Raw genomic sequence first — 26,523 nt, forward strand, 5'->3', positions numbered from 1 at the left:
ACACTTTTCTACAGAAATTTGGGCAGCATTTCCCCTATACATATAGCATCCCCGAGAATTCAACTCGGCCAAAACAATCAACAACAACCCAACAACAACACCAACAACAACAATAATCACTATAACACAATATAACATAACTAGTCATCTTTCCCACATAATGTCATAACCTTCATTCCAACTTCATATTTTCCAAATCAATATCAACATTCTCGTATTCATCACTAATCAAGATCATTACAACACAATTCGGAAGCATTTCATATCATTTCCACAAAATATTCACAAAATATACAAAATATACAAACTTTCCACCAAAGTCATAATTCATCCAAAACTTCTAATATTCAACCTACATATCCATAACATATTTTCATCTTCCAATTTCATCAACCATAATCATAATTCACATCTTAACAACTTTATTTCCATAATATCACAAAATCATTCTAAAGTGACATAATCTTCTACATTCCAACTTCAACCAAAATTCATTCAACTTTCATTCCCAATATAATTTTCACCATAACCACAACTAGAATACAACATAAAATTCAACTCATCTTATTTATACAACCTTACATACACATGCACACATGCAAACCCACTTTGTAAACTTTCTTATTTCCATAATTTCTACTCATTTCCATATACTACAACATAAACCAACCTTCAAAACATAGTAAGGAGGGATAAATTCTTACCTTTTCTCTTCAACTTCTTCACTTAACCCAAGTGTGAGATTGATGGAACAAGTGCTCTATTCTCCCAAACAATTGCACCAAGTTGTAGAGGACCCTTAATATAGTAGGAAAGCCACAAGACAATAATTTTTGGATCAAAATTTTTGAGGGGTGAAAGTGAGGAGCTAGGGCCGAAATTGCCCTTCATGTTGCTCCTCTTGTTCTTGTTTTTCTCTTTTTTGCTTCTTGAATCATCTAATGGATAATAATACATATATGGTCCCTTATATTATTTGGCACATGGAAAATATTCATTAATTTGGTGGGCTTGGACCAGGTATGGCCGGCCACCCCCTCACTTTGGGCCTAAATTTTTCTTTTCATTTTTTTGGGCCAACCCGGTTGGTCCCGAGTTGGGCCTAGCCCACTGACCGTTCGACCTTAAAACGTCCATATCTCCTTGTACCGACGTCACCTGGGAACTCACGACCTATGGATGGAAAGCTAATTCAATTATCTACAACTTCTATTTCTTGGTATATTTCCAAATTCCAAACTTATAATACCAATTTGGCCCCCCAAAGTCAGGTCACCCGAAAACGTTTTCTTAAAACAACTCGTTTGGAGGACTTCCACTTTGATTTGGCCCAAGGGTCCTTCTTGAGTTGTGTTTAACTTCACATATGTGATTCATATAATTTGTCACATGTCCCAAAAAAAAATCTTGACGTGTGGGCCCCACCTCAACTGACAATTAATCCGACGTTCAAAAATACGGGATGTAACAGTTCATGCCCACAGGTAGACAGGGAGGAGATCTTGCGCCGGACTCTTAGAAGTTGTTAGCTGACTGAAAGCACTCCCTTGTTCCGGAGGTGCTTATGATGAATCGTTTGTGCACAGTTGTATGTGTAATCCAATAGAGGCTTGTAGATACTCGATGTGGGTTATGTGGTTTCGCGACGTGGATATTGTGTAAATATGTTGATATATGTTATTGTATAAAAGCATTATATTTTGTAATGAAAAACAGTTTCTTTTGTAAAATGGGCATGCAATCGATAAATGATTGTTGAATGAGTCTAAGAAGTAATAGTACGAGCGGTGCTCGGTGGTTAGCCCAGGGTACCCGTCGCGGCCCCTAGTTGGGTCGTGACAAATTCATATTCAGACAACCCACATGGGTCCTTTATAACAATGCTTAGGCAGATATATAGTTATTATCCCTTAGCCATGAACAACATTCCTACCTGCTAACTATAACCATGACTTCATGGATTACAAACAAAGCCATTAGACTAACAGATAAGAATTAAACCTAGACTAACAGGTAGACTAACAGGTAGCTATTAGACTTCATGGATTACAAACAAAGCCATGGATTAAAAACAAAGCCATCCATTAAATAAAGCCACGACTTCATAATTCTTTAAACTATGAGCACTAAACAGGTAGTACAAACTGTAACTCATGATCTCTAACAGGTCATTAAACGCATGTTCTTCAGTCGGCTTACAAATTCAAACTATGGCATAATAAACACAGTAAGCTATTAAACGAATATAAATACCATCCTAGATTTAAACCTTTGTGGTGTGGTAAACTAAGTAAGCAACCATTCTAAATATAACAAAACTTACTAACATTCATCACAGTTATAAAATGGTACATGCTTAATTTGTTTTGATTTCAAAACTCATGTTATTAGCGCTAAAATTTCAAGTGGTGACTTTAAAGGTAAACATGTTTTTATTCCTCGAATACCATTGTTATGTTCACGAGACGAAAAATTACCTATTCAATTTAAGAGAACACAATTTCCTATTCGACTATGTTTTGCTATGACTATAAATAAAGCTCAAGGTCAGACACTAGATTCCGTACGAATTTATTTACGTAAACCTATCTTTTCACATGGTCAACTTTACGTTGCTTTATCAAGACCAAAAGGTTCAGGCTGTGCAGAAATGTTAATCCGACCCGCAACAGCAGATGATCCAGATGACCATTCTACCTACAATATAGTATATAGTGAAATTATCCAAAAAGCATTCTCTTAGGACTTTCGAAGAGCTACTAGCTACTGATATAACATATGTAAGTTATTAGTCGCTTTGCATTTTTCATCAACATTGCTCCTTTTATCATGCTCTTTCATTGTTTACCTCACTTTAATTATTTTTCAGGGTATAGAAAATGACGCAGCGACTTGGTATATGTGCAATCACTCCTGAAATACCAGACCGGACCTGTAAAGTGCAAGTTGTGGACATATGCAAGCCAGGAGAAGGTTCTCACCAAAAGATAAAATATTTGAACATGATCTTTCAAGATGAACAGGTACTTCCTTTTTTTGGCAAAATCAATTGTTTGTGTCTGTGTATACATGATATTTCTAAATGAATTGCTTACATTGCCAGTGTATGTCTCTTCGCTATTTCCTTGTGAATCGCTCACAGGAAGAACAAATAAAAGCTATTGTTTATGGTGACAAAATCGCCTCTTAGCAAGATATGTTCAAACTGTTCCACACCTATTTGATAACGGGTGCGCACATACAAGTCCCAAATTTGAGATATGAAAGACCCTTGCATACATTTGAGTGGGCTATTGACAAAAAACCATAGTTGATCCAATTGAAAAATACCAGCCATTAAACAAAGCCACGACGTCATAATTCTTTAAACTATGAGCACTAAACAGGTAGTACAAACTGTAACTCATGATCTCTAATGGGTCATCAAACGCATGTTCTTCAGTCGGCTTACCAATTCTAACTATGGCATAATAAACACAGTAAGCTATTAAACGAATATAAATACCAGCCTAGATTTAAACCTTTGTGGTGTGGTAAACTAAGTAAACAACTAGAGCGTAAGTTTTAATAGGCTTCTAAATATAACAAAAACTTACTAACATTCATCACAGTTATACAGAGATGAACACATTTGTTTAATAACAACCATATCGTTTATGTCACGACCCAGCTAGGGTCCGCGACGGGTACCCGGGGCTAACCACCGAGCACCGCTCATTCTATTACTCACCTTATCCATTTATACTTAAAGCATGGAAAAATCATGTTTCATATTTTGATAATAATATGTTTATCAAAATATGCTTATCTTAACATAATACATGCATAAGGCTCAAGATCATCTATACTCTATCGGGGTGACGTAAGGTCGTGATCCCCCGATTTCATTATGGAGCAATTATCGATATTCTGCCTCACCTCGAAGGAATTAGTACATAAGGTGAGTGTGAGAAATAAAGGACATCATTGTCAATATGGCATCATCATGGCATATTTCTTATCTTATATAGGCATGTAGGAATATAGGCTTTTAGCTTCTCGGGATAAATGAACTCATGAAGAGGAAAAGAACTCATACTATAGGATTCATGCCATTGGAAAGAAAGGACTAGCCTCACATACCTGGTCGTTTAGCTACGCTATCTTTCACTTGTCTTCCTACGGTGTCACGTCGTTACCTTCACGAGAGAATCGTATTAACATTAGTTACCCGATTATAAGAACGCATCGTTATCTCTAGAGAAAAGTAGGCGGCATCTCCTTTGTTTCTACTACCTCTTTCCCCGTTCTATTTCAACCCGTAAACATTTACAACAACATCCATAATATTGCAAGCAACAATCATCATTTATACACCTTAAGCAAAATCCACCATTTTCCTCCAATTTCTCAACATTTAATGATTTTAGCCCGTTACCGCATTTCTTTGTGTTTGACACTTATATCATGACCTATACACCATTTATAACATATTCATAATCATAACATGTCAACTTCCATGATTCCATCCAACTATCATTCCATAGTGACACTATTCACTCAGTAAGGGTCCATTTTCTATGTCTTACTACAATTAAAGTGTCTTAGTCTTCTAATGCTTTAAACAACATGCCAAATTCATAAAACTTACCTTGGATAGTGGTGGAACAAGCTTAGAGTGAAATTCTTCCTTTTGCACTAAAACCCTACTTCACCTCTTTTGAAATTTCTAGAAGAAGATGACCTCCAACTAGGTTTCATACACTTTGTTGCTTAGATTTGGTGTTGATGATCTTAGTTTCCCTTTGATTCTCTTGAATTCTTATGGAGGAAGTGTTTGGAGAGTTCTAGAGCTTTCTTGAGTTGTATGGATGTGTAATGAAATAAAATGAGGCTTGGGTCCCTTTTAATAATTCAAAGTCTGATTTTTAATGAACAATCGTCGGGGTGAACAGTGGTCGTAAACCACAGTTTACGGACCGTAAATCAGTTTATGGGTCGTATAGTGTGGTCGTTTTTAAGCATATCAAAACAGAGAAGTTGAATGAAGAACATGGCACTTTACGATCGAGGTTTACGGTCCATAAACCAGTTTACGGGCCGTATACCAAGTCGTTTTTAACCATTTTCGCACTCAACAGAAAGTTGAGATTTTTGGAAGGCTGGAGGACGATGGTGATTTACGGTCCGTAAATCACTTTACGGCCACTGGGCTGAATGAAATTCTCCAAATTTCTCATTTTCAAAAAATTCATGAATCATCACCCCTTACTTAATAAAACAACACACACTCATACCCTTCGTTGGTCTATTCCTTGTACATGTACGGGGACTTTTCCGAGGTGTAACAGTTTATGTTACAGTTAACTCAAAGTCTCAATCGCAACAACTATTCTGAATTCATCTGATCAAGATAGACTCAACACATGCATATTCTCATCTCAAAAGTCTCAACATATACACAAATAAGATTTTATCTTAAGTGATCTGCAAACAGGCACCCGACCAGTAGTTTCATAACTGTAGCTTCGGAGAAATATCCCTTTTAAAACTGCCAAAGAAAATACAGAGGCTAACTATTCGACTGAAGACAAGAACAGGTTCGAATGAAAACAGGAATGTAGAACTAAACACATATGCGTTTGAAGGATAAACTACCTAATCTAACAACCCATACTAAGTCATTATTAGAACAGATAAAGAGCACTAAAATCGTAAGCGATTCATGCTTCACAATTCACAGACCAAAACAAAGTAAAGTTACGATGCTTACAAAATCGATTAAGCCTTGTTGAACTCTAAATAACACAGAACGCATAATTAAGAAACTAATTGAAAGTACTAAACAACAACAGAACATATACAGTTTCAAGTCTAGCCATGATTTCGACAAAGCATTGTCGGGCTAAAGAAATTAAACAGGAGATGATATTACCTTTTGTGGTACAGTGAACGGGGCGTCGAGGCCTCGAATCTACTCTCTCGTTATGATTAGATTCAAACCTCGAATCCCAAATGAGTTCTAAATCTTTGTTGCGACTAAAGTATAAACCGAGATTGAAGAAGTAATTTCGGATGATAAAAGGCTCTAAAGTATGCAGATATTGTATGGTATTTTAAATCACTGTCAAGAAACAAATAAGAATGTTCGCTATTTTCTGACAATTGAGGCGGCTAAAAAATGAACTCCCCTCAAATGAAGTAAGAAATGAATATTTATAATAGACTTCTAGGGTTTTTCTGAGATACCGAAAATTTGGGCGGGGTTCCCATTTTGGGTTTTTTTGAAAAAAACGAATCAAAACGAGCCGTTGAAATCTGAGCAAATCCTCACGTGATTTGATTCGGGTGTTACCGAAAACGATTCGACCATTCTTGATTTTTGAAGATCGACGCGTCTTGTAGCAAAAGAGGGCAAATCTTTCTCTGTCAACGACAGAGCTCAGATGAAGCAGATGTATAGCCAACTTGTTCACGAAAATGGGTAGACAGAGGCTGTTCGCGGCTAAAGGGCCACTGCGGTTTGCTAAAATGGAGAAGAGAGAGAGAGTAGGGAGAGAGGGAGGAGAGAACGATGACTGTGCGGCGTTTGTTTTGTCCTTTAGGTTTAGAAGTGAAAACGTGGGGTTGGGTCGGGTCAGGTTTTTTAGTTGGGCTGGTCGGGTGGAAATAGTGGACGGGGTACCGAATTCAAACGAGTGGGCTGCTCGTTTAAAGGATAAATGGGCTTGATTGTTTGGGCCCTTAATTGGCTGAAAATATGGATCCTTCATCTTTTAATTATTTTTGGGGCTTCTAATTTGATAACTAGTACAATATATATATATATATATATATATGTGTGTGTGTGTGAAGACAATTAGTAATTAGTATCTAGAAAGTAAAGGACTTAATAAAGTATAATTAATTTAACGAGTACCAAATTCGAAAATGGAAATGATGACGAACCATTTTGAAATTTGTGATAAAGTAATGCTAGTAATGTTGATAGTAAAATAGTGAAAATGAAAATAATAAGAAGGATAATAATGTTAATAGTAGTAGCAGTAAAAATAGTGGTGAAAATAAAGTGTTTAACTCGTTAATAAATTTAAAAACCCAAAGAAATAAATAAGAATAAAGGAGGGACGAAATTGGGTGTCAACAAATATAAAACTGGTCAAGTAAAGAATCAAAGATATTAAACATAGAGTTTTAAGGCTGAAAGAAACAAGTACTCTTTTGGAAAAAGTCGGATCAATTTTTGGCAAAACTCGAATCAACTATCTCTTGAATTTGTTGTCCTTAATCAAAGCCACGTCCTGAGGTTGTTGTTGTAAGTTTTAATCTTTTCTTATTGCACATGTTTGTGGGTAAATTTTTGTTTGATTCTTACATCTCTGTCAGTGTATTCATCTGGTCTTCACATGAATATCTAGAAATAGATATTTGAATGCGTCATTTTGAATAACTACTGCTTGATGTATGTAAATCCATATGGCCAAAATGATTGGTTTTGACTGGTAGAAGCCATTTGATGCGAAGACATACGATACTACTTGTATTATGTGTATATAACATAAAAATTCTGATTGTTTGCATGATAGACTAATTTTAGCACCTCAGCCAATTATTTCTAATAGGTCATGTGGTAAATTTATCCAATGAAAGCTTCAGTTGCTCACTAAATGAAAAAAATAAAAGACCTCAAATCAATGATGAGGTCTGCTTGGCACTGCCTAAATGGACATTCAAATTGGACCTACCCCTTTGCCAGACTAGGGTCCAGCTGGAACCACTTACCACTGAATTCCTTTGTGATAGTTCAATCACATGTCGTATAATTATTAAGGCAAACAGAAAAAGCTTATACCATGCTGCAAGTGTTGTTTCTTTCCTATGTTTGACTTCTTTGCTTGCAACAATTTTTGTACATGACAAAAGTACGAATTGATTTTAACTCATTCAACCTTTGTCTCATAGATATCTGCTTCTATTTTCCCTATTACTTGCCAGTTGATTGGTATCTATCTTCTGAAAAAGGTATGATAATAGAAGGCGAAGAACTTTATTCATACTATAGTCCCATGATGCAAAGAAACTTTGCATACTTCTCTTCTTAGAAACTTCCTGTTATTGAATTTTAAGTGTTAAGTGTTTATGGAGGATGAAGTATTGGTAAAACAAATAAGGTGTAGTGTCAACGCAGAGGATTTAAGATTTTCTGCCTTCAAAAAATTCTATACCTTCCCGTGATTGTTCAATTTGTTATGATCAAAGCCAAAAGATCCAGTCTTAATTCAGTTAACTGATAAGTTTTCCTAATAATTCTTTGGAATTAATACTATTATTTAGCCAACTTTTTCGTTATACAGCCCATAGTCAAATATATTGCACTTAAATCAGTATAAGCAAGTATAAGATGTGCTTGAGAAAAAGACAGTACAAAATTCGGCATTATTTTTAGACCAGTTTATAAATTTAGGCAATTGATATAAAAAAAACATCCATGAATTGTTGTTTGCTGTGGAAACTAAGAAGTATATAGATCATAGTAAATTCCAGTCGATGTTAATTAAACTGATTCAAAATCGGATTTCACCTGCTCATTAGCTTCGATTTATAGGTAGTTGAACATTGAACTTATTTGCTGAAATCAACAAATAATTCTTCACCAAAACTTCCCGCTTTACTATTACTATTACAGCCTGAAATTATCTGCGCACTCTTATTTGGTTTTCCCCTTAGGTCTCTTGTAACGCATACTGCCAAGTTCATTTGGTGCAGCTGCTTCCATTTACTTTCTATTCTATATGATTTTACTATGTTTCTTGATATACCCTTTATGTGCAAAAACTTACATCTACTTTTTTTGGTGAAGTTCTCTTTTCAATGATTGTGTCTACCGTATAATCTACATAAGTGAGCAGTTTATTGAAAGGAAGGACAAAGGGCTGCACTTTTACTGGGCATCATTTGCGAGCTAGATTCAGGTAAACAAATTTATTAGATCATCTAGACCAACACGTCACTTTTACTAGGCATCATGAGAGAAAGAAGTGAGGAATCCTCTTTTCGACTCTGACTCTCCCACTCCAGTTATTGCTTTTCTTTCTGTTACTTTGAAATCCACTGCCTTGATCCACTTGGCTACATCCTCCCCCTCGCGTACTTACATTCCATTTTTACATTATTTAACAAATTTATAAGATAATTTATAGTAATACCTTTTGTCACGACCCAAACTGATGAGTCGTGACGAGCGTCTGACCTCTAGCGACCAAACACCCCTATACTCATATTTGAATCTTACTACACATCAAGGGCCCATAATGGCATAAACTAATCTCATAAAAGGGAAACATCAAAAATCTGTACAATCTGCAAATGTACACAACATGCGAAAGACCAATGCAAGCCAGCTAGGCTGCTACATATACTGTACACAAAAGAATAGAAGCCGACAGGGCTACATCATCTGACTACTACATACAACTGTCTACAGACCTCTACTGGAATGAAAGTTGTAGAAAGGATGGGACAAGGCTCCGTCATACCCATATGCATACACATCTCAAAAGGGTGGCATACCAAAACTGACTGCATCTCTGAATCAAATGGAGCACACTAACCACTGCTAGATCTAAAGACCTTATTGAGATGTACCACCTGTCTGTCTACCTGTACCTGCGGGCATGAACGCAGCCCCCCTGAGCAATGGAGAGTCAGTACGGATAATGTACCGAGTATGTAAGGTATAAGAACCACAGATATATACATAAGAATCATGGATAAGATCTGAACTTATAAACTAAAATGACTAACTGCATGTACTTGTATGAACTAGTATCTGCCAGTATCTGCATAAATCTGTATAACTGACAATGCCTGTGTGGGCACATAACATGCATGTTGATGCTTATCAATGAGGGTCATACATCTACATATGTAAATGTGTGTATATAACGCCTGATATATGTGCGTATATAACACCTGTAAATCCTCTATATCATCTCATCATATCATATCGACACCTCTGCAGCCATAATCAATATCATCATCAATGTGCACCAGCTGATCAGGTGGTAATGCGTATATAATGCCTATCCCTTCTCATACCCCATATATATATATATATATATATATATAAACTCTTCAACTTCTCATTCGATCCAACATCAACCACAGTACCCATAACACGATGACAACACATATATACATCAAAATATATTTAAATCTATCCCCAATCATCTCTTAAAAATAGCCTCAAGTCACTACCTTGCCCTTCATCAACTTACCACTTCCACAAATATCTTCTCTTTATTTAGAATCACTAAAACTCTTGATAATAAACTCAAATACAAGGGTAGAAATCATTTACATACCTTGAGGGGTCAAAAATCCCAAGAATCACTTCAACTTCAACTCCCTAAGCTTCACAACCTTGAAGAAACCCTAGAAGTAATCTTCTTCTTCACAAGCTCGGGTTTACGGGGTCCGCGTCTTGTCAAATCTTCACTAATATGATGGAAAATATTGGGAGAGAAAATATTAGGGTTTTTCTAATTTGGAATGGAGGAAAATAATAAATAAGGTCGTGGCTCCTATATTTATACTTGGAAGCCAAAAAGCTACAGAGGTCCGGTTCGACGAGCGGGTCGACAGCCCGTCGACGTGTCGACGGTCCATCGACTTGCTCCGTCGACCTACGCCTGTAGATGCAAGGCTGCCGGACCCTGTCGACACCGCACATCGACGGTCCGTCGACCACGTTGACGACCCATCGATGATGACTGGTGTTCTGCAGATTTTTCTGATTCAGTTCAGATCACATCGATTCGATTTGTTTAACTTCTAACTCTATAAATCGCCAGGAATATCTGCTGGTACCCTTGTACAAGGGGTAAGGCACTTTCTATCTCCAAAACTCAGACACGAGTCTCAATTCCAAGGGCATACTTGACTAGGAAACCATTGGTTCTACCTCTACGGAAATGATAGGTGTAACATTCTTCCCCCCTTATGAACATTCATCCTCGGATGTTCGAACAATTCTGGAATTAGGGTTTTTCTAATTTGGAATAAAGGAAAATAAGAAATAAGGTCGTGGCTCCTATATTTATACTTAGAAGCCAAAAAGCTACAGCGATCCGGTTCGACGAGTGGGTCGACAGCTCGTCGACGTGTTGATGGTCCGTCGACTTGCTCCGTCGACCTATGCCTATAGATGCAAGGCTACCGGACCCTGTCGACACCGCACATCGACGGTCCGTCGACCATGTTGACGACCCATCGATGATGACTGGTGTTCTGCAGATTTTTCTGATTCAGTTCAGATCACATTGATTCGATTTGTTTAACTTCTAACTCTATAAATCGCCAGGAATATCTGCTGGTACCCTTGTACACGGGGTAAGGCACTTTCTATCTCCAAAACTCAGACACGAGTCTCAATTCCAAGGGCATACTTGACTAGGAAACCATTGGTTCTACCTCTATGGAAACGAGAGGTGTAACATTCTTCCCCCCTTATGAACATTCATCCTCGAATGTTCGAACAATTCTGGGTTATAAAAATTTCGGCAGAGTTTTCCCTGTACTTATACCAATCTGTCCTGCACACAGCAACCCAAAATAATTCCACACAGGTCCACATATTACAACATACAATACCATAGCCTCACACGACCAATCACGATAACTAAAAGAAGATAATACCTGGGGGATATGATGCCTTAGACTGAACCTCTTGTACTGCTGGGAACAAATGCGGTAACTCATTCTTCATTGCCTCTTCCGCTTCCCAAGTCACTTCCTCAACATTCTTATTCCTCCACAAGACTTTAACTGAAGCTACATCCTTGGTCCACAGCCGACGGACCTGTTTGTCTAATATAGCCACTGGAACTTGTTCGTATGATAACTGATCGGTCACCTGGATATCATCCACTGGTACCACTCTTGAAGGATCTCCGATACATTTACGAAGCATGGATACATGAGATACTGGATGCACCGACTCTAATTCAGAAGGCAATTCTAGTTCATATGCCACTGTGCCTACTGTACGAATGATCTTATATGGCCCAATATATCGAGGGCTCAACTTACCCTTCTTGCAGAACCTCATCATTTCTTTCATAGGAGAAACTTTCAGGAACACCCAATCGCCTATCTCGAACTCTAGCTTATGTCGCCGGTTATCCGCATAAGATTTCTGTCGACTCTGAGCTGTTAGCAACCTCTCTCTAATCACTTACACCTTATCAACTGCTTTCTGAATTAAGTCTGGGCCTACTAACTGATTCTCCCCGATATCGAACCATCATATGGGCGATCTACATCTCCGCCCATATAAAGCCTCATAAGGAGCCATCTAAATCCTCGAATGGTAACTGTTGTTATATGCAAACTCGATAAGAGGCAAATGATCATCCCAACTGCCTTGAAAGTCAAGTACACAAGCTCTAAGCATATCCTCAAGGGTCTGTATAGTACGCTCTGCTTGTCCATCTGTTTGGGGGTGAAATGCAGTACTAAGACTCACCTGAGTCCCCAATCCCTGCTGAAAGGACTTCCAGAATTTAGCTGTGAACTGTGCTGTGCTATCTGAAATAATGGCTGCAGGAACGCCATGAAGTCGTACAATCTCCTTAAGATAAAGCTTTTCATAATCCTTGGTTGCATAAGTAGTTCTGACAGGCAGAAAGTGGGCTGACTTTGTAAGCCTGTCAACTATCACCCATATCGAATCACACTTTCGCTGAGTACGGGGCAACGCTGTAATAAAGTCCATATTAATTACCTCCCACTTCCATGTCGGAATATCCATAGTCTGCAACAGACCTCCGGGCTTCTGGTGCTCTATTTTGACCTGCTGACAATTTAGACACTGAGCAATAAATTCTGCTATATCTTTCTTCATACCATCCCACCAATAAACTTCTTTGAGATCATGGTACATCTTTAATGAGCCTGGATGAATAGAATAGCGGGAGTAATATGCCTCTCCTATAACCTGCTGACGGAGCCCTACAACATTAAGGACACATAATCTGCCTCGATACCTGAGTACTTCATCACCTGTAATCACAAAGGGTGTCTTTTCTTTCTAAGGTGTTGCATCTCAGTAATGAACTAAAACAGGATCCTCATACTGATACTTCTTTATCTCTACTACCAAAGATGACACCGCTGTGTCTTGAACAGTAACCCCTGCATCACCCGAACCTACGCTGTGTCTTGAACAGTAACCCCTGCATCACCTGAACCTACCAATCGAACTCCGAGGCTAGCTAATTGATGAACTTCATGGACCATTTCTTTTTTCTCTGGTGGCACGTGTGACAAGCTACCCATAGATTTACGACTGAGGGCATCGGCTACTACGTTGGCCTTCCCGGGATGGTACAGAATATCCACATCATAGTCTTTTAACCACTCTAACCATCGCCTCTGACGCAAGTTCAAGTCCTTCTGCTTAAAGATGTACTGGAGACACTTATGATCAGTATAGACATCAACATGGACACCGTATAAGTAGTGCCTCCATATCTTCAAGGCATGAATCACTGTCGCTAACACAAGATCATGGATTGGATAATTCTTCTCGTGCCTCTTCAACTGTCTAGAAGCATAAGTGACAACCTTACCCTGCTGCATCAACACACTGCCCAATCCGACACCTGAAGCATCACAATACACCACATAACCATCTGCTCCTTCGGGAAGAGTCAAAACTGGTGCTGAAGTCAACTTATCCTTCAACATCTGAAAACTCTGCTCACAAGCATCTGTCCATTGGAACTTACCTTATTTCTCAGTTAACTTAGTCAACGGGGCTGAAAGAGAGGAAAATCCTTCTATAATAACCTGTCAAGCCCAAGAAACTACGTATCTCTGTTGGTGTCGTAGGCCTTGGCCAATTCTTCACAGCCTCAATCTTTTGGGCGTCCACTCTAATGCCTTCCTCCGAAGTAATGTGACCCGGAAAAGTCACAGAGTTTAACCAAAACTCACACTTAGAAAACCTGGCATACCACTCTTTACCTCGAAGAATTCCAAGCACTGTCCGTAGATGTTCTGCGTGATCAGCCTCTGACAGCGAATAAATCAGAATATCATCTACGAACACAATTACGAACAAATCTAAAAAGGGCCTGAATACACGATCCATCAAATCCATAAATACGACTGGGGCATTAGTTATCCCGAACGACATAACACGAAACTCATAGTGGCCGTATCTAGTCCGGAATGCCGTCTTCGGAATGTCCTCTTCCTTGACCCTGACATGGTGATATCCTGATCTCAAGTCTATCTTCGAGAAACATTTAGCGCCTTGCAGCTGATCGAATAAATCATCGATCCTCGGGATCGGATACATATTCTTTACAGTCACTTTACTCAATTTCCTATAATCAATACACATTTGCAAAGATCCATCCTTCTTTCTTACAAATAACACCGGCGCTCCCCACGGTGATGTACTAGGCTTGATAAATCCCTTCTCGAGTAAGTCCTTCAACTGCTCCTTCAATTCTTTCAACTCCGTAGGTGCCATCCTATAAGGAGGGATAGATATTGGCTGAGTGCCTGGCAATAGGTTAATAGTGAAATCAATCTCCCTCTCTGGGGAATGCCTGGAAGATCATCTTGAAACACTTCTGGGAACGCTTTAACCACAGGAACAGACTGAAGAGTCGACGACTCTGCTTGCACATCTTGAACTCGAACTAGGTGAAAAATATACCTTTTTCTGATTATCTTTTCTGCCTTAAGGTAGGAAATAAACCTACCCCTAGGCAAAGCAGCATTGCCCTTCCACTCTAGGACTGGTGTCACGACCCAGCTAAGGGTCGCGACGGGTACCCGAGGCTAACCACCGAGCACCGCTCGCTCTATTACCCACTTTACTCGATTAATGCCCTTTTTATCACATTTATACTCAAAGTATGAAAAAAAAATCATAGTTTATATGAAAACATAAATACTTTATATCTATATAGAGATCTTTAGTATATCAAAAAAATAAGTGCACCTGTACATGAAAAATGTGAGACCATACTACCCACACTGCGCATCTACGAGCCTCTACTGACATACTATACAAATAGACGGAACAAGACTTCGTCGTGCCCAAAATATACATATGTGTCAAAAGGATAATCATAAGCACCTCCGAACAATGGAGTGCTTTCACTCAGCTGACAGCTCCTAAGAATCTGGATCGAGCTCGCCTCCCTGTCTACCTGTGGGCATGAACACAGCGTCCAAAAAAAAAGGGGACGTCAGTATGAATATTGTACTGAGTATGAGAGGCATAAACAATGAAGAAGGAAAACAATAATATAATAAGCGCATCAATATGAGCATCTGGAACTGAATGATAATCATAAGAGAAGTGATGCATACTGTCTTACTCATACCCATCATCATATCATATATGTATGACATGCAAGCTGCCCGTCCATATCGGAACGGTGTGATAATCAATAATATTAGCCCGCGTCCGGGGTACCATCTCATGCCGCCCACTAGTGGTGTCTGCCCGTGCCAAAAAGGTCATGGTGTATCCGTATAGCTGCCCACCTTAGCGGTGACTGCCCGGCCAACTAGGCGCAGTGTGATGCAATCATAATATGCTCATCATAAGAATACTTATAATAATATGCTTATAAAAATATATTTGTTATTGTACATACATAAAGGCTCTAGAACAACTGCATTCCATCGAGGTGACGTAAGGTCGTGAACCCTCGATTCCATTATGAACATACACGAACATTCTGCCTCACCTTGAAGGGATCAATGTATAAGGTGAGCGTACACAAGTAACAACATCATTTACTTTATAAGAACGTCATATCATATCTCTGGACTCATATAGCTATTCATGATCTTAGACTCTTGGTTTTCAGGAATGTGGGAGAATCATGGACCGAAGAGAAAATCATATCATAAGATTCATGCCATTGAAAGAAAAGGGTCTAGCCTCACATACCTTTATCGTCTAGCTAGGCTATAGTTTACTTGTCTTCCTTCGATGTCACATCGTTACCTTCACTAGAGAATTTGGGCTCGCGTTAGTTAATAGATCATGAAAACGCATCGTTATTCCTAGGGAAAAATAGGCGGCATTTCCTTTGTTTCTACTACCTTTTTCCCCATTCTATTTCAACTCCCAAACATTTACAACAACACTCGTGATATTGCAAGCAACAATCCTCATTCATATACTTTAAGCAAAATCCACCATTTTCCTCCAATTTCTCCACATTTTATGGTTTTTGCTTATCATCATAATTTTGCTTACTTCACACCTATTCCATGGTCTATACGTCATTTATAACGGGTTCATAATCATAGCATGTCAACTTTCATGATCCAACCTAGCTATCACCCAACTATGACACTTTTTTACTCAATAATGGCCTATTTTCTATGTTCTTCTACATTTCAAGTATCTAAGCCTTCCAATACCTTGAATCACATGGTATAGTCATGAAACATACCTTAGATGACGGTTGGACAAGCCTTGAATGAGAATACTCCTTTAGCACTAAAACCCTTCTTCACCTCTTTTGGAATTTCTTGAAGAGGATGACCTCCAACTAGGTTTCATACACTTTGTTGCTTGGATTTGGTGTTGAGGATCTAAGTTTCCCTTTTGATTCTCTTGAATTCCTATGGATGAAGTGTTTGGAATATTCTAGAGGTCTCTTGAGTTGTATGGATGAGTAATGAAATAAAATGAGGCTTGGGTCCCTTTTAATAGTTCAAAGTTTGATTTTTAATGATCAACAGTCGGGGTGAACAGTGGTCGTAAACCACAGTTTACGGACCGTAAACTAGTTTACGGGCCGTATAGTGTGGTCGTATTTAAGCATATTAAAACAGAAAGGTTGGCTGATGAGTATGGCAATTTACGATCGAGGTTTACGGTCCGTAAAACAGTTTACGGGCCGTATACCAAGTCGTTTTTAACCATTTCAACATTGGACAGAAAGTTGAAGTTTTTGGAATGTTGAAAGATGATGGCACTTTACGGTCTGTAAATCACTTTACGGGCCGTAAAGCACTTTACGACCACTGGGCTGAATGAAATTCCGCAACTTTCTTATTCCCAAAAATTTATGAATCGCCATCCCCGACTTAGTATAACATCGCACACTCATACCCTTCATTGGCCTATTCATTGTACATGAACGGGGACTTTTCCGAGGTGTAACAACTGGCTCGCCTGGAAACTGGAATTGAACTATCTTTGCTCTACAATCAACATTAGCATAACAAGAAGCCAACCAGTCCATGCCCATAATAACGTCAAAATCAATCATATCTATCTCAATCAGGTCTGCTACGGTATAGCGGTCACGAACTATAACAACACAGTCTCGGCATACTAGCCTAGCTATAACCGGATCACCAACTGCGTAGACACCTCAAAAGGTTTAATCCAATCGGGCTCTATCCCAAACTTGCCGGCAACAAAGGGCGTAACATATGATAAAGTGGAACCTGGATCAATCAATGCATAAACATCGTGGGAGGAAACTGATAATACACCTGTAACCATATCAGGAGACGTCTTGCGGTCCTGTCTACCAGCCAATGCATACACGCGGTGCTGAGGACCGCTCGAGCTGGATTCTCCACTCCTCCCTCTACCTCGTCCTGCTGGTGTCTGAGGAAATTACTCTGAAGGGCGCACTACAGAAGATGAACCAGCTGCGGACCCTGTGGACTGAACCATACTCCCACTCTCTCTCATCGGACACTGTCGCACCCTATGACCTGGCTGGCCATAAGCATAGCAAACATCTGCGCCCAGCCAACACTGACCGGCATGTAACTTGCCACACTGGGCACACCGCGGCAAAAAGGGCCTCATCTGGCCTGACTCCAGTCTGTACTGAGCGCCTGATGCTCTAGAAATCTAGCCCACTCTGGAATAAGAATACCGGTCAAACCTCGAACCTGGAAACTACGGAGGTGCACTCCCTGCCGGCTGATAAGAATATCCGAAATGCTGCTGTCTCTATCCTCCCTTGAACTCACCAACCATATCAAAAGATCTAGCCCTCTTACCACAGCCCCAATCACGCTCACGCTCTATTCTCCGCTGGCATTTACGATCCTCCAAATTCTATGCATACGCCTGTATACGGGAGATATCCATGCCTGGCTGTAGTGCAGCGGTCGTACACTCATCTATCAAGTGTGGCCCTAGACCAGCCACAAAGCGATGAACTCTATCCTCCATCTCAGCCACTATGGCTGGGGCATATCTAGCCAAAGAATCGAAGTGCAGGAAATACTCCTAGACACTCATACTGCCCTGCTCAATACGTAAGAACCTGTCTGCTCGGGCTTGCCTGACCTCAAGAGGTAGATAATGGCGAATAAAAGCATCTGAGAACTCTCACCAAATAGCTGGAGGGGTCTTTTCTCCCCTTGATAACTCCCATGCCTGATACCACTGTATTGTAATATCCCGGAGTCTATATGAAGCCAACTCCACCGACTCAACCTCATTTGCCGGGTCAACACCAACTCTCTGCCGCTGTGCTTGGGCGGCTACTAATCTGGTCAACAACCGTACAGCATCCCGCACATCCTAGCCCTGTGCATTCGGCTGAGGAACTAGGCAGGTGCTGGAGGCGGGGTATGCGATGTCTCAGACGGCCCCCCACTGGGAATCTCATCCTGGGCCGTCGTGTCCTGCCTAGTACGGCTAGTGGCCTCACCGGCCGCTCTCTTGCCCTTTTGCACAGTTGTAGCTTTCTTACGGGGCATCGCTGAAATCAGAACAATTTATCATAAAGAGAACGGTTAACATAGGGCTCTATCGCACAATCTAAGAGAGAAAGAAAGGCATCATCTTAAATGTCCTGTAGCCTCCTGTTTATAAGTGTGGTGCACAACACGCCAATAAACAAGACTCTACTAGACACGGTCTGTAGACAACCCTAGGACGAAACTGCTCTGATACCACTTATGACATGACCCAAACTGATGAGTCGTGATGAGCGTCTGACCTCTAGCGACCAAACACCCCTATACTCATATCTGAATCTTACTAAACACCAAGGGCTCATAATGGCATAAATTGTATGCATAGAACTAGCTACATAAGACTGGACCCATGAACATAAGGATCACTCATAAATGGGGTACATGAACATCAAAGACTGAAGTACTTCTAATGTTTCTAAGAGTAGAGTAATATGGAAGCTCGCTTACTCGCTTGTCGGATCATGTCATAGGATCATGCCAAAAAAAAATGGCCTTAACATACCTTGAAGTATACTCAATCGTCCAACTTCTACCTCTCGAACTGGAAAGTCTACAATCAAGGTAACATAGGGCTTAATTAGGCTATTTGCCTCGCTTACTAACCATCGTTAAATACATATAGAGCTTAACAATTTATGGGCAACATTTTCCTTACAAGCTTAACAACTCTTCAACTTCTCATTCGATCCAACATCAACCACAGTACCCATAACACGATGACAACACATATATACATCAAAATATATTTAAATCTATCCCCAATCATCTCTTAAAAATAGCCTCAAGTCACTACCTTGCCCTTCATCAACTTACCTCTTCCACAAATATCTTCTCTTTATTTAGAATCACTAAAACTCTTGATAATAAACTCAAATACAAGGGTAGAAATCATTTACATACCTTGAGGGGTCAAAAATCCCAAGAATCACTTCAACTTCAACTCCCTAAGCTTCACAACCTTGAAGAAACCCTAGAAGTAATCTTCTTCTTCACAAGCTCGGGTTTACGGGGTCCGCGTCTTGTCAAATCTTCACTAATATGATGGAAAATATTGGGAGAGAAAATATTAGGGTTTTTCTAATTTGGAATGGAGGAAAATAATAAATAAGGTCGTGGCTCCTATATTTATACTTGGAAGCCAAAAAGCTACAGAGGTCCGGTTCGACGAGCGGGTCGACAGCCCGTCGACGTGTCGACGGTCCATCGACTTGCTCCGTCGACCTACGCCTGTAGATGCAAGGCTGCCGGACCCTGTCGACACCGCACATCGACGGTCCGTCGACCATGTTGACGACCCATCGATGATGACTGGTGTTCTGCAGATTTTTCTGATTCAGTTCAGATCACATTGATTCGATTTGTTTAACTTCTAACTCTATAAATCGCCAGGAATATCTGCTGGTACCCTTGTACAAGGGGTAAGGCACTTTCTATCTCCAAAACTCAGACACGAGTCTCAATTCCAAGGGCATACTCGACTAGGAAACCATTGGTTCTACCACTACGAAAACGAGGGGTGTAACACCTTTGTTCTTCCCTTTAAAATGTTTTTAATATTTTAAAGTAAGAGTAGTTGTTAAAGCAACGATATTGAGAATTTAAACAGAATGGTGATAAGTGTGTACGACATTCGATATGATTACAATTGCAATCATAAGCTTTCCTCTTTCATATTATTTATACAATCCTATTTGGCCTATCAAGCAGTAAAAATTGCCGAAATGGAAAGAATTTGGGTCAAATTACTGAACAAACTTTGTTGACAAGCTAATTGATTTTCCTACAGTCTTTCTTTCTTTATTGCACTAAATCTAGTAACAATAAGGATCTGATCATCGTTCTTTCAAAGTTTCCATCTTTGTTCTATTTGAATGTGGTTGAGCTCTCTGGTTTGGAAGTTATTTTTGCTATTTTCCTTTGTTTATTGCACTTATTTTCTATTATTTTGAATAACTGAATTCCACAATTACTTTTTGCTCTTCTAAAACAGATGATAAAGAAAGGCCAAACATGTTTATTTGCAAGATAACGACTACCTTGGTAGTGGTAGTTTGGTGCAGCAATAGACTAAAACTTATGTTTTATATGATTTGTTTTTTAGCAGCTATGCAGCATGTGGTTTTCCACAGCAACGTAAATGCTGAAGTACCAGAAGCTTACTAGGTACTATATTTTCCTATGTATTTCAGAAACGTGATTGTAGCCTTTTAGTCATTAAGTCTGGTGGATATTTCATTTCATGGAAAACAGCTCTGTTGCAATGTGAAAAAGTGCATTAACTTCAGTCTCTTTAATTTGGAGCTGTAGACTGTTTCATAGTAAGCTTTCACCAAAAAGTTTTCATCTTTCTGCCTTTTGTAAACCTATTTTATCTACCTATATTCTTTGTCATTTTCCTGAAGGTAATTTTATTTTGATTCACTGAATTGAAAATCTCAAGTCTAGAGTAGTAATCTAGATGAAAGGATAGAAACTGCAGCTATAACATGCTTTTTATCTGGCAAGAGAATCAAGTTTTGCCTTCTACATATATTGCCTTCGTGTGTACATGTAAGATTGTGATTTTGGTTGAGCAAACTCAAACTCTGCTCCTATTTTAAGCATACAATGTGGAGTTTTTGAACTCAAAAAATCCAAAAATGCTTTGATAGAACAGAGCAAAACACCTGTCGTTGTTAAGTCATAAATGTATTCAGAACTTAAAGAGTATGGTATAATGCTGATTTTTTCTGTTGACACTTTTGTAATGTTAGATTTTCTAGAATCCTTTCATACCTGAAGGATTCCTTTTTGCCTATGATTTCTTCAGTACCAGCTTGACATTTGATTGTTGTTTTGCATTAAAAATGTATCTTATAAAAAGAGATATGTTCTCTTAAACGCACTAAGAGAAAGGATTGTTCTTCTCAACTTTGTCCAAGTAACTTTTAATTATTCTCTTAAGTCCAGATGCATATACACAGAACATGTAGCATGTCTATCTCTTTTAGTGCAGGCACCAAAAAGTTGCATATGATCTGCATTTGAACCTTATGGTCTCATTAAGTAGTCTTTTAATGCTCAATATGGCATGTAGTTTACTCTCTCTTTTCTTTTTATATTAACAAAAGATTGGACCAAAGTTCCATAGAGAGAAAAATTACTTTGAAATAATAGAGCACGGGTCCTACATGATTTTGAACTTTTATTTCAACTCTCTCAAAGATTGATGGTAAACCTTAAACATTGCATTACGATTTCATTGTATTACTTGTAACCTATAGCAATTCTTATCTAACTTTGTATGCTTTCTCTTCTCTTTTCTAGTTAATACCCAGATGCAATTTCTACAGCCAACTACAGCTGCTTGAATCCAGATTGTACCCCTTACACCAAGAACATCAACAATTTCACAGCTTTTCTCTTTCTAGCAAGCTTGGCAACGTAATAGTATAACTTTGTTCCGCACAATATGAAGCATATTATGTTATGAGTAATATTTAACTTGCTGGTACTGCTTCCTTTTTTTGGTTAAACTCCTACTAAACAAATAAGGAAGTATCTTGCGAAAGTCAGACCACTTTTATATAACAATATTCGCCCGTGCTCTGCACGGGCTCGGGCTATCTAGTGTGTGTGTGTGTGTGTGTGTGTGTGTGTATGCGTATATAATGTCTGTCAAGCTAACATGGCATCCCATCGTATCGTATCGTATCGACCATCATCATTATCACCGTATCATCATATGACCCGCTGATTATGTGGTGGTGCGTATATAACACCATCACCTTCCCCATACACCCCATACATATATACATATGTAATACATAATATACGAGCATAGGGTCTCGGGTCTATATATGCGTGTGTATATGTATGCAATGCAATGCGTAAAACATGATAGGAATACAGGTAACTCTAAAGATTATATGGAATTTAAAGGAAGACTTTCTGAAGATACATTGTGGAACACGAATCAGAGAGTGATCCCTAACTCTAAGAGTGGAGCCATTCTGGATTATCGTTACATGTACGTTCGGTTCACAGGGATCATGCCAAAGAAAGAAAAGGATTAGCCTTACATACCTTGCTGCTCACTTAGCTACTCCAAATCTATCTCCCGAGCTCACAAGTCTACATTCAAGATGGTTCACATAGTAATTAGGCTAGGGATATACTTATAATCCAATTTAAAATAGTTTCTTGAGTTAACGGAATTCGGGTAGCATTTCCGCTATAATCTCAACTACCATCCAACTCTGAATTAAGCCCAAACATCAACAACGACATCAATAAAAACCTAATGAAGAACTACAAGTCAAAACATAAGCAAATCCATCCCAAACTCCCTTTCAAATTCCATTATAGTCAACAACTACAACACAATACTTATGACTTTCCCTACCATAATTTCCTTCACCTGTATAACTTACTAACCTCCAAATCAACTCAATACAAGTAATAAAAGGAAGAGCATACCTTATACTTGAAGAAATTCAACTCACACCATCTTGTTTTCAAACCAAATCCACCACAACTTCAACTAAAAGCAAGGACCATCATCTTCCATGAACTATCTTAGGATTTTAAAGCTTGATTTTCACTTGAATTAGCTTAGGAGGTTTATGAATGAGTAGAGATGGTAGAGAGAGCTTGAAGAATCTAGAAAAAAATCTGATTTTTGGGTGAAAATAATGACCCAAGGTCGTGGCCCTTTTAATTTATAAAAGAGGGAAATTTTCCACTGCCTGCACTTCGATGGCAAGCTCGACGGTTCGTCCTGTTGCACCGTCGTTGTGTAGCCTTGGTCAGAGGCTAAGGTGGCTCGACGGTGGTGACTCGACGGGCCATCATTCTTCTTGACGATCCGTCCTTCTACCCGTCAAGTTGCACAGCCCTCAAACTTAATTCAATTCGTTTAATCTCTAATCCTTTCGTAACTTATAAGTAATGAGCTTAAATCTTTGTATACATAAAATAACACACTCAACATCATCGTAAGCTCGGAGACAAATCTTAGTACTCAAGACCAATGCAACTAGTACACCACGAATTTTAACATAACGAAAATGAGAGGCCTAACCATTAATTAGTTAATTAACTCCTTAACTTAACATCTAAAATAATTAACAAATTAATTAATTAACAAACATATAAAATAATCTAGTTAACTAATTACTTAACTAAAAACTATTAACAAATTAATGGAAAACTAATTAACTAACTACAATTATATTAACCAGCAAGAAAAAAATTAAAGAAGTAACTAGAATTATATTAACTAACTAATTCACTTAACGGGAAATTATATTAACTAACTACTCTTTTATCGAAAAAATTATATTAACTAATATGAAATGATATATTAACTAACTAAACACATTAACAATTGGGATTAACTAATTAATTCTATTAAACTAACTATACTTAAATTAATAAACAACAACTAAAAACAATTAACAAGAAAAAATATGAGACCCCTTTAACGCGCTAATTTTGTGCGTTAAAGGAGTCCACCGGACCATAACGGCCGTTAGGCGTGGTCCTTCCATTTTTTTGTCCAGTACTTTGGTCACTTTCCATCTCTTTTTGGGTCATTTATGCTTTGTCCAGTACTTTGGTCACGCTCATCTAAAAGCGGTGATTATACACTGCACTGATCACCAATAATGTGCTAACAAGATCGGCAAAACAATCATCCATGCTTTAAGAGATTTTTTCCTTTTTAAATTATGTTTTTGTAGAATTTGTACTATTTTCAAGTACTTTGGAATTCGGTTAATTTTTTATCTGGTTAGAAACCTACAAGCTGATTAATCAAAATGGTGACAGTCAGTTTCTAACAAGTTAATTAAATAGGATTGACAACATATTTTTAGGAATTCTGAATATTTTTCCTTAATTTTTATTTTATTAGCAATTAATAAATTTAAAAAAATATTAGTTGATTAAAGTTCTAAATGTTGAAAAATAATAAAAGTATAATTTTTTCCAATATCGAATATATTTTTCAAAGGTTAAAACGTCAATCAACATTTCTACTATAATACCTCCCATGTTAATGTTCTTAATATTTAAGATTTTGAATCAACTAATTTTTATACTAAATTCTTCCTTATTGAAAACCAATTAAGATTCTAATTAATTCATTTAAATTATTTTATTATTTTAAAATAAAATTCTTTCTGAATGAAGTTACAGTTGCAAAAACATATTTAATACTTGGATGATCTAATAGTAAGAATTTGAATAAACAAAACCTTTATTATTTCATTTAGTGTTGAGATAAAATAATTAATTTTTGAATTAACTAATTATCAAAATAATTCAGTTCAGAAAATAGAAGTAAAGTCAGTATAAATGAGTTGTCTTTTTTTCTTTTTTTTTTTTTACATTCAGTACAACAAATGACAACACCTCACTACATTCTTTTTTCATATTAAGTTATTTATTGTAAAATATTAGTTTGACATTAGTCAATTTTCAGACTCTGCACATCATTGTTGTCAATTATTTAAGAGGTACGAGGCCAACCTTTTCATTCTCAAATCTCTAAAAGATCAAAAGATCAATTTTTATGAATTTTTTTTTATAACTTTTACTTTAACTCAAACACTTTAGCTAATCATATTTACATGATTTTTTTAATAAAATTGTGTACTCATTAATATGAGTCTGCAACTTTTTTAACCCAAAAAGTGTCTAAAGTTACCAAAATATCCCGCTAAAAAAAAAAAAAAAACTACCTTTTGCGCACTAATTTTGTGCGCAATAGGGGTTTACTAAAAACCCCAGCCTTTATTCTTTTGAATAGTTTTGAAATTCACGTTTTTTCCGTACTTTGACCAATGATTAGTCATGTTTAAAAACGCCAGAATATCAATATTATATATAGAACCTGATATCTTTTTTTGCGAACAATAATGTAGGCTCAACGCATCAAGTATACCTATACATTTGGATTATCGTTTCAGGGGTTGTAAAGTGCCGCGAAGTAAGTTTTGTTTGTTTGGAAACTTGTTATCTTTAGGTTTAAGTGTTTTATATAATAGGGTTTTGATTAATTTAGGACGTCGTACGAGTTACTATTAAACGATAATAAAAACTAAGATAACTAATTATTATTAAGAAAATAATACCCAAAAAAATGTTAACATAAAATTTACATTTATTTACAAATATATAATCTCCATCCCCCTAGGTCCCACAAGTGGGAGGCTTTAGAATAACTTAGGCCTAAGGCGAACCCCACCACCCCCACTACTCTCACTATCATCTCCATCCCCCTTCTTCCTCTTAATCTGTGCACGCTCTATGGTGTGATCATCCTGCGTTCCTTTCCTAGGGGGCTTGTTCAAAACATGCTTCCTATGGGAGACGACGGTGGCCGAAATGTGATCTTCAGGAGATGACTCTGCCGGAGTAGGAAAGGGATCCACAGGCACAGAAGAATGTACCTGAAATAACATACATATTCAATTTAGTTTATTTTTATGCTAAACTAAACATAAAATAACATACAAACAATTAATTTAATACATTATTTTATTGTAAAAAATCAAACTTGTGTGTCGATGGGCTCCTGAGATGGTTGGCTAGAGGGATCCTTAGAGGGCTCATAAGCTGGCTCCTCAGCTGTCACCTGAGTGGGCCCCGGAGCTGGAGATATAGATGGTGCCGGAGCAGGAGACGAGTCCACAGGCGTAGAAGAATGAACCTGAAAAAACATATAAACAATATAGTTTAGTTTTATGCTAAACTAAACATAAAATAACATATAAACAATTA

At 38.1% G+C, this 26,523-nt stretch overlaps 1 long non-coding RNA gene across 2 annotated transcripts; it reads left to right on the plus strand.

Annotated features, from left to right (window-relative positions):
* The first annotated feature begins 7,170 nt into the window (after positions 1–7,170).
* Positions 7,171–22,351, plus strand: LOC132620250 (uncharacterized). Of its 2 annotated transcripts, none has more exons than XR_009574747.1 (4): positions 7,171–7,294; positions 8,840–8,951; positions 20,858–20,919; positions 22,063–22,351. It is a non-coding gene; the product is annotated as an uncharacterized LOC132620250 (long non-coding RNA). The 2 variants fall into 2 exon arrangements; XR_009574748.1 differs by having other exon boundaries at positions 20,861–20,919.
* Positions 22,352–26,523: the final 4,172 nt, after the last annotated feature.

Source organism: Lycium barbarum, chromosome 2, assembly GCF_019175385.1.
Source record: "Lycium barbarum isolate Lr01 chromosome 2, ASM1917538v2, whole genome shotgun sequence".
NCBI lineage: Eukaryota > Viridiplantae > Streptophyta > Magnoliopsida > Solanales > Solanaceae > Lycium > Lycium barbarum.